The 10423-nt window shown below is 32.8% G+C and overlaps 1 non-coding gene across 1 annotated transcript; it reads left to right on the forward strand.

Annotated features, from left to right (window-relative positions):
* Positions 1-8982: 8982 nt before the first annotated feature.
* LOC113750978 lies at positions 8983-9089 on the forward strand. The gene has a single exon (XR_003464741.1). It is a non-coding gene; the product is annotated as a small nucleolar RNA R71 (small nucleolar RNA).
* The last annotated feature ends 1334 nt before the right edge of the window (positions 9090-10423 follow it).

Below are 10423 nucleotides of genomic sequence, written 5' to 3' on the forward strand. Positions count from 1 at the left end.
GGATTTTTTTTACTAACATAGGATTTTTTTTGGATCTCTATGACAAAATAATGTTCAAAAACTAAAAATTTTATTAAATAGGATTTTCTTAAAAATTTTATTAATGTTCAAAATAATGTTTATTGAATTTTTTTCTTTTTTTTATTAACATAGGTTTTTTACTAAATTTTGAAATTTTATTTTTACCGAGCAGCTCAGCAAAGGTCGAAAACTTGAATCAAAGCATCTCGACATTAGGATCTCTACCAAAAATAATGTTCAAAAACTAAAAGGCTTATTACAAATATGTTTATGATTCAAAAAAAGATCTTTAAAGGCAAATATTTTTGTTATCAATTTAATAATGTTATCAATTATGCACGAAGTGTGGTCTGACAAGACCAAGCAATCTGTTTAGTTGATCAAATAACCAAAATGGTTTACTAATACATATATGAAACACTAAATCTATTTGATACAAGTACTGATTCATTAACCATAGATCCAATTTGATTATTGTAAATTGTAATACATAACAAACTCCAGTCATGCAATTGTCAAGATTTCTACTTAATTTCATATTAAATTTTATTATTCTCTCCGCTTATTATTTTCACATTATGTTAATCAGTAATATCCTATATATTGTCAAGAGAACTAAATAATGAATTCATAATATTTTTTAAATTTATAACTAGCTATTAGTTAAGTTTGGAATAATTAAAAAATAGGTAAACATCTTTTTTTACAATACCTTCCTCATTTTGCTAATGATGAACATAACCTAATGTGTAAAAGCATAGGGTGCCATAATAGAATTAATACAACCTTTCTTTATCGCATACGAGGCTAAATTGCAAAAGACATTAGTGTCATGGTAGAGTTAATGAGATTAGTTTACCAAATATGGGCCTAAAATATAAAAGTTCAGTGAAATAACATAATTAATTAAATTTATTTACAACACATGGGCCATAGCAAAAAATTAATGTGGTATATGGGGCTAAAATGTAAAATTTAGGGTGTCATAGTAGAATTAATAAAATTTATTTATAACACATGGGCCATATTGAAAAAATTAAGGTGGTATATGGGGTCAAAAAGCAAAAGTTAGGGTGCCATAATAGAATTAATAAAATTTATTTACAACATATGGGCCATATTGAAAATATTAGGGTGACATAGTAGAATTAGTGAAAGTGGGATGAGAATAAACGCTTTGTACAGTGACGACTACTTGTTGTCACTAATTTAGAACGTATCACCATACTGTGACGATATTAAAAAGTTGTCACTGAAATTGGTCCTACAGTGACAACGTCTTTTCCAGTCGTCACAATGGTGATCTCCCGCCAGACTGCATAGTTGCGCGCCATCCATACTGTGACGACTTATCCCTTGTTGTCACTGTTGACGGGTGAACCCACGATCAAGCATGACGACTTTTAGTGTCGTCACTAAAGTCTTCAATTGTGACAAGTTTCTATGTTGTCACAGAGAATGTTGTCACAAAAGGCCAAATTTCTTGTAGTGAATCCCTGTAAGTAATATATGATTTTGGAGGCATATCCGGACCCGTGGTGATAACCAGAATTAAACCCATCCAAACTTTTATTTTGTTTTTTAAAACAACACTTCCTCAAATAGCTCTGATGGTGGTAATTGGAATTGGTATATGGACTTTGCTGGAAACAAAAAGTTATTGGGGAAATACCATGCATTAACTCTTTCATGGTTATGGAAACAAAAAGTTATTGGGGAAATACCATGCATTAACTTTTTCATGGTTATTGAGCTAGCTCAATTGGCTACTAGAGGAGGGCTCAGTTGGCTACTAAAGGAGGGACTCCTAGGTGCAAGTCAGGGAATCGAACCTTCCTGATTGTGTTTCCTCTCCAAAATTTTTTGGACCATAATCGAAGGTTATTTAACTTCCTTTGAGCTTCCCAATAGTTTAGATAGGTCCATCTTCCTCCCCTTTACTCCAGCAAAGGACCAATTGTAACAATACTATACTAAAAAGAGAAAAAACTTCTTCATGGTTGCCACATAAGCACCCCATGGATTAAACCGAAAAAAATAGAAATGTTAGAAACAGTTCCTTTTTTTTCTTTTAAATACATCTTTTCACTTAGAATTTGTATAGTTTGTGAAGGCTATTATAGTCTTCTCTTAATATTAAGGGAGGTAAGTGTAACTTTTCAAACCTTAGGGGAGGAGGCCGCAATTGTCAGAAATCTTAAGGGAGAATTATGAATTTATCCCTAAAAATAAAAGCAAAAAGAAACTCATTTGTTTGTCCTGTATTGTTTTTAGAAATTTTCTTCGCAAATTTTTTTTCTTACATTGTTCATAATTCATAATACTTTTATGGTTTTAATATTTAGTAATCGATGATTTTCATCAAAAAAATATTGACTTTTCACATAAAAAGATGGTTGAATTATGAGAAGTAGAGCAATTAGAACTGAGACTTACTAAGTAGCCGGAGACACGTATCGGAAAATGTTCCATTTTGCGTCAAAGGCGAGTGTCTCAAAGATGAAAGTGAATTGCAAAAGTGGAGAAGTTGAACACTTTTATTACTTATATTGATGCTAGATATATGGTTCTAAGTGTGTTAATTGATAGATAAGTTGTTAATAGTTGTTAGTTATATTGATTATACTTGCATATTTGAACCAAAAAACATGTATGAAATTGGACATATGCAATTTGAGTATAATTAACTTTCCTTTATTTGGTATGATGAAGTACTTGGTTGGGTTTTAACATGAACATGGTGGCTACTCATTTGTTTTAAGTTGCAAGTTCTTTGTGTTTGTGTTATGGTTGGGATATCATTAGAGTTAATTGCTCGAGACCAATGAATAATTCAAATGTGGGAGAATGATTAAGTGTCAAATGTGAACGTCTTTGAATGACTATTTATGTCCATTTGTTGACTCTTTTATGTATTAAAGTCTTGTATTTTTTAGGGTTTTTATAAGAGTTTTATGCTTAATTGTGGTTTGAAAAGAATGGCAAACTATTGATCAAGTTGGTGTTAATTGCTTGGTTTTTGTAAGGTTTAAAGATATAGTGGATGTGTGTTCGAGTTGCAGAATCACAAGACAGTAGTTTGAATGAAAACTAAGAAGAAAAGCGCGAAAAGGTTCAAAGCACCTTCCAACCGTCTCTAGATCAATTTAAGGACCCTAGAACCGGTTGGTTTAAACGGAAACATTCAGCAGTTGACTTCCAGCCAGTTCAGTGCCGAATTAAGACCCCAAAACCGGTTGCATAAGCTAGTTGTGCAAGGCAGACACAAATTTCTCGCAGCTAGGGACTTTGTTTCCTGTTTTATAACGGATTTTGCTTACCCATAAAATAGACACAATGAGGATGACTTCGCATACATTATTAGGAATAGTTTTAACTTCTAAAGCACTTAATTCTTCTTAGTTTTTGGCTTATAATGTCGAGATTTCAAGAAGAATGAAAGAGCTCTTCACCAAATCTAGACATAAGTGTCTCTACCCATTTCTCTCTTTAATATTATATTCAATTTTATGTTTCTTTTATCAAGTTTATTGTGTTCTTAGTTTTCTTTAAGTCTAGCTAATTAATTAACTTGTTTAGGATGGAATCAGTTACTCCATAGTTTATGACTAATATTGGTTCATTGTTTGTTATTGTCCACACGCTATCTTACGCCTTTGAATTTCATTTTCGCGATAAAAAGGATATTGATTGTAAAGCATCTACGGTGTTGATTAGCGAACAAAGAGTTATTAATTGATACTAATGGGTCGAAGACATGAACTCTAATGTGTAACTCAAGAAGACAGAGAAGCACTTAAAGGGTAAACCATACAGTCTCAAACTCTTCATAAATATTTAATTTGCCTAAAATACCGAAAGTAGGTTTAGACTAGATATAGTTAATACACTAACAAAAGCAGATATTATGACATTAAGTGGGATTTCTTAGTTCACACAAAAGTAAATAAATTGACAAAGATGGGATTTATAATTAGGCAAGAATCCTTAATTATCGGCAATTTTTGTAATAATTAATGTTTGCTGTCTTTTAGTAGTTTTCTTAATTTTCTGAATTTTTATGATAATTTGTGGTCTAAATAATGAGTTACTTAAAACGTCTTTAAACTTGACTAGCTTTTCTCATGGGATCCGCACTTGTATACTCTTCATACTAGCCTGCAGTCTGTGTACTGTTAGATCCTTAATCTAACATTGGTGATCCACGAATTTCTGCAAGAGCACCGGGCCGATTGTAGTAATAAATTACCTAGAATATTTCACTGTCCAACCCACAGGGACGAGTTAATTTTTTACTTTAATTATTCTAATAAAATTAACAAAATTTAACCTTAGAGCGTGTTTCAATCACTACTTGAGAAATTAAATAAATACTCAAATCAACTAAGATATAGATGACAAAACAATTGGCAAAAAACTAAGATTTCAAATTTTGATCTAGAGTTTGAGTTAATTATCTAGTTAATTTCTTAACATGCCAAGAACATACCACACGCAAGTACCTTAGATTATCTTTCAATACATCTAAATTATGCTTAATTAAATCTCACGTCTCGCTAGAGATCATAAGTATTTAATTAAACCATTTCAAATTTTAGGTGATATAATTACATCATACAAACCCTAATCTACTCTCCTGATTAGGTTAAGTATGTTTATTTATTTAGTACACGGTTGTATATTTCTTCTCAATTCAATACAAACTCTAAGAGCGTGTCTATGGTGGCTAAACAAAAACATGTAATTAAATCAAGATAAATAAATCAAGAAAAAAGTTAAGAATTTAACTAAGATAAATAACCAAAATTCCTTCACAAAACCCTAACGTTAGATATAATCTAGTTTATCATAATCATAATTAAAACTAAGAATTTAAGAAACAACAACAACAATAATAGAGAATAAGGAAAAGAAAATTTCTCAGTTGTCCAGTTTCAATTCTCGTGTTGGTTATTCCTTGATTCTTCCATGTTTTCTTCTTGATCTATAAAGAAAAATATGTAAAAAAGATGAACTAAAACTTAACCTAATGTTTTTATCTCCTAAAAATGATCTAAAGAACCCTTATTTATAGTCTCTTGAAGATGTATCCCAATCAGGGTAGGAATAGGTTTTATTAAAGTTGAAAAATCACGTTTTCACACACTTTTTCGATAATGTCCGGCCCAATGATTGGGCCAATGTTTGGTGCCGATCATTGGGCCAAGCTCAAGATACAAAAGAATCTGAAGAAGTCCGGCATGAAGGCCAAATTGATGATCAACACCGGTCATGGATTTGCTCACGAATCTCTAAGGATCCGTGTGTAAATCCTCTTTGAGTGCCAAAAACTCCATAAAAAAGGCCAAATTAGCATTTGTACAGAATATGATAATTGTAGTCCTTTGAATTAGCTTTCCAACTCTATAAGAATCAAGTCATTTGGAGGTTTGGACATTGAGATACACCTAAAATATTGAGAATTGGTTGGAAGAGCATTGCAGCACAAATACATTCAATAATTTGAATTTTTGACTATGAAAATGTGAAAAGTGGACCTCATGTCTGCATAAGAATCGTAGCTAATTTTTTTAACTTCAAAATGAATAAAAAATTATCTCAATATAATTTGGTAGTTCAAGCTATTGCCAAAATATTGATACATGTCAATCTTGTAAAACCTCTTCCTCTTCACTTCTTCTTCTTCCATTGTTTCTTTGCATCACGTTTTTAGTCCGTTTTCTCTCCAATTGAACTTTTCACCTATTAGAACAATATAAGAGTAAAACTAAGTAGTTTTTACTCAAGATAAAGTTCAAATAGCATAGTTAACTAGCAACTTATACATATAAATGTACTACAATTTATGCTCTATCAAACTCCCCCACATTTAGTCTGTGCTTGTCCTCAAATACAAGAACAAAATCTATTAAACACAATCAATGGCTATATTTAAGATTTATTATGGTTATAGCAACCATTCTAAATAAGTGTCAAACACTAATAGTGAAAAACCAAAGGGACATTTCTTCAGTTAGCTTTCAAAACCATTAACCCTTTCAACTCCGACTAATCAAACTAAATATATAAAATATTTAACAAACATTTCTGTGCAAATAGCCCAACCATTAAACAAAATCTCAAACATAGAATTACAAGGATCCATAGGCTAATATTATAATCTTTTCCTTCTTTTTTTTCCTTTTCTTTGTTTTTTTCTTTCAAATTTCCTCACACTTAAGCTTTTTCATATTTTAACAAGAGGGAATTACTTAATTCTCTTCCGTTCAAATCTTTTGACACGAACTCAGACATCTCCCAAATGAAGAAGTCCGAATACTCAACTTTCACCTCTAAAGAATCATACTTATAGCAATCGCCATTTTTTGACATGAAAGTTGATATTTACTTAATGAAGACCCCCGATTACAAGGCAATGATAATTAGCGAAATATAGTCCAAATTAATAACGTAAACTAACATAAGCTTTTAGGCACAACTATAAACACAAAAGTCCACTTCATATCCTAATAATATGGAGAATCAAGATTAATAATTAGGCCAAATTCATAAGAAAAATACTAGAAAAATATGTACAATACCTAAGAAAGTCAGCCAAAAATTGTAAAAGTTTCAAAATACCAAATATTCACCGACGAATTCTTTTAAGGCCACACCATTTAACTGTTAACACATTTATAAATATAATTCTTTAACAATAATAATACGCAAAATATAAGCCATTGCCTAAAATTTTAGCCCAAAAATTCAAAAATTTCACTTCACCTATTTACTCCTCCCCCACACTTAAAACAACATTATTCTCAATATTGGAATAAAATATAAAGAACAAATAATAAGAAAAGAGATGACAGTGAAACTCCCCTAATAACTAATGAAGTGCCAATGACTAAATGGGGTGAGAAGAAAGTTACTAAATACCGTCCAATAATCAATCTCAAGAGAACCATCTTATCGAAACAAAAAGAACAAGTGAACACTATAAATAGGGCTTAAACACACCATCTAATAACCCAAACTTGAAAGAAAATAAAATCCTACATTAACATCACCACTAATCCCAAAAATAAGGAAAATATTAAATAAAATTAAAAAGAAAGTCGAGTTGCCTCCCGAGAAGCGCTAAATTTAACGTTTTCAGCTAAACAAGGCAAATGCGATTATGGCGGATGAAATGGTTCAAACATTCGCACATCCTCTAATTTATATACCTGTAGTACTGCATAATTTTTCACATCGACATTATATTTCCAAACCGCCAAAGAAGAATGATCATGCAAGGGCATAAATCCTATATCCTACTCTAAGATATATTTTTCACTATACAAATTGTTAGTCGCAGTAATATAGGAACAAGATTCCTCATACGAAGGGTACTTTAAGGTTCAAAGACATTAAATTCTTCTTTTTCTTTACCAACCATTAAAGTTAATTTTTTTTCAAGTAAATCTATGTTAGCTCCCCTCGTACCTAAAAACTCTATATCAAGGATAATAGGCATAGAAATATCGTTTTTCATATCAAGAATAATAAAATAAACAAGAAAAGAAAATTTACCAACTTTTACTAGCATATCTTCTACAATTCCCATTAGATAACGCACTAATTGGTTAATCAGTTGTAAAACCACTTGAGTAGGCACCAAATTGGCAAACTTTAATATTCTAAAAAATGATAGAGGCATTAAATTAATACTAGATCCAAGGTCAAATAGGCATTTATCAATAAAAGATTTTCAAATTGACAAGGTACAGTAAAACTCTCTAGATCTTTCATCTTGACAGGAAGACGATTTTGAACCACCACACTACACTCTTTGGTAAGTGACACCATTGCAAAGTCCTCCAACATCTTCTTACTAGACACTATGCACTTCAAAAACTTTGCATGCATAGGTATATTAGCAAGAACTTCAGAAAAAGGCATGTTCATTTGAAGTTTCTTGAGTATCTCCACAAACTTTTGATATTGCTCGTCAGTTACCCTCTTCTTTTGAGGAAAAAGGATGGGCAGCACATAAACTTTCACTTTAGACGCTTTTATATGTTGATTATCTTCACATTGAGTCTTTTCACCTAAACTATTCTCCATATCTACAGTTCCTTCACTTTCATTAACAATTCTGCTCCTAGCTTGCTTTTCACTTGGTTTAGTTTTGGATTTAATAACAGGATCATCCAATACTTTGCCCGAACAAAGGGTCATAGCCTTAGTAGTTTTCTTAGGATTCACTTCAATATTGCTGGGCAATTTTCCTGGGCCTCTCTTAGCTACTGCCTTTGCCAGCTGATCAACTTGCCTCTCAAGATTTTGGATGGATACTTGTTGAGATTGGGCAAGGCTGTCGAATTGGTTCATCATTTTGTCCACCTTTTGCATGTATTGCAACATCAACTCTTCAAGGTTAGGCTTTTTATCTTGAGCAGGTTGGGGAGGAAATTGAGAAGTTGGCTGTTAATGTTGGAACCCAGGTGGTCCCATAAGGCTGATCCCTTGATTCTTTCAAGAAAGATTGGGATGGTTTCTCCATCATTCATTAAATGTATTGGAAGAAGAATCATTCCATGGTTGAAATTTTTGTCCACTGTATGCTCCAATGAATTGATGTATTCTAGCATGGTGGTAAGTTCTCTATTGTAACAATCAATAGCCAAATGCCCATATATATGACAATAAGCACACAGTTCCTTAGATTGACTTACCCGATTTAAAAGCAGTTGCATCTAATGATTCAATTCAGCAACCTGTGAACTCAAATTCTGTGGCACATTCACTTCATGCACTCCTACTCTCTTACCCCAAATTGCCTTTTGTTGAGAATTACTAGCCAGCAATTCATACAGAGCAATTAAATCCTTTGAAGTTGTATCACGAATATATCCTCCTGTAGCTATATCCACCATATTCTAGATTGTTAAGGTCAACCCATCATAGAAAAGTTGAACTTGCAATGCTAATGAATATTGGTGGTGAGAGCATTGATAGAGTAGCAACTTGAATCACTCCCATGCTTCATGTATTAGCTCTCCGTTCATATGTGAAAATGTGTAAATCTTATTCCTTAAATCGGTGGTCTTTTGAGATAAGTAGTACTTGGTCATAAAGATGTTATATATATCTTGCTATGTTCTCAAAGATCCTTCAAGTAGATGAAATAACCAAGACTTTGCACGATCATTGACACAATAAGGGAAGCACCTTATTCATAAGTCATCCTCTAAGACTCCACTCAAAGGGAAGGTTTGCACCACTAAATAAAATTTCCTTATGAAAGAAAGCGGGTCTTCATTGGCCAAACCATGAAAAGCGAGCAACATGCTAAAGTGTACCATTTTAAACTCATAATTTCTCACCCCTTTACTCAGGTGAATGCAATAGGGAGAAGCCATAGTTATAAGACATTGGATGTCCTGAAAACGAAGTCTGATAGGTGGTTGAACTACCTGTTGTTAATTATTAGCATTATTTCTATTCTCCTTAGCCATCTCTTCTTCGTCAAAACTACTCGGCTCAGTTATCTCTAAGGTACTATGAAATCCTAGTGAAGATGGTTACTAAGCCTGTTCCTATAGACGTTTTTGCTTCCTTAAGTACTTTGCTATTTTCTCGACTTCAAGTCAAATTCCAAGTCACCTTTTTGAGATCGGGGTCATACACCAAGTACCTAAGTAAGAAAAATTAAAACTAAGAATGAAGAACTAGAAGTAAAATAAGATAAAAATAAAATAAAAAATAACTAAAGTAGAAAAATTAAGCATTGTCCCCAACAATGGCATTAAGCTATGAATGCCTTGCTAGTTCAACTTAACCTCTAAGAGCGCGGAATTGTGCGGAACCTAAAACTAGTGAGCAAAGAAGAGAAACGTTAGAGGTTAAGGAAAGCTTGTATTGCTCTTGAAAACACTTGTACAAGATAATCTACAAATGCGGGGTTTTGGCCTATTTATAGCCAAACTAAGAAAACTTTACATGTTTCTAGAGAATTCTACACTAAGTCTTAGTCTCTAGATAATCGACTTGTTGCGGAACGCCAATGCATGGAGTTGGATGACCGAGTGCCAAGTAACACTCGAGGCTTTGAAGGATGCAATAATGAAGGAATCGGTGTTGGCACTTTCTAACTTTGGTAAACAGTTCAAGGTGCATACTGACACATCTGACTTGGCCATTGGAGGGGTTCTAATGCAAGAGGCCCATCCTATTACTTATGAGAGCCACAAGTTTAGCGACGTTGAGAAGCAGTGGTTGACTCATGAGAAGGAGATGCTAGCGGTCTTGCATTGTTAAAGGGTTTGGGAGTAGTACTACCTCAAGGCCGCCATGCCGTTCAAGATCAAAATGAACAATAGAACAGTGAGTTATCATCAGTCGCAAAAGAAACTCTTTAGCAAGTAAGCATAAT

The sequence above is a fragment of the Coffea eugenioides genome, chromosome 10 (genome assembly GCF_003713205.1).
Source record: "Coffea eugenioides isolate CCC68of chromosome 10, Ceug_1.0, whole genome shotgun sequence".
Taxonomy (NCBI): Eukaryota; Viridiplantae; Streptophyta; class Magnoliopsida; order Gentianales; family Rubiaceae; genus Coffea; species Coffea eugenioides.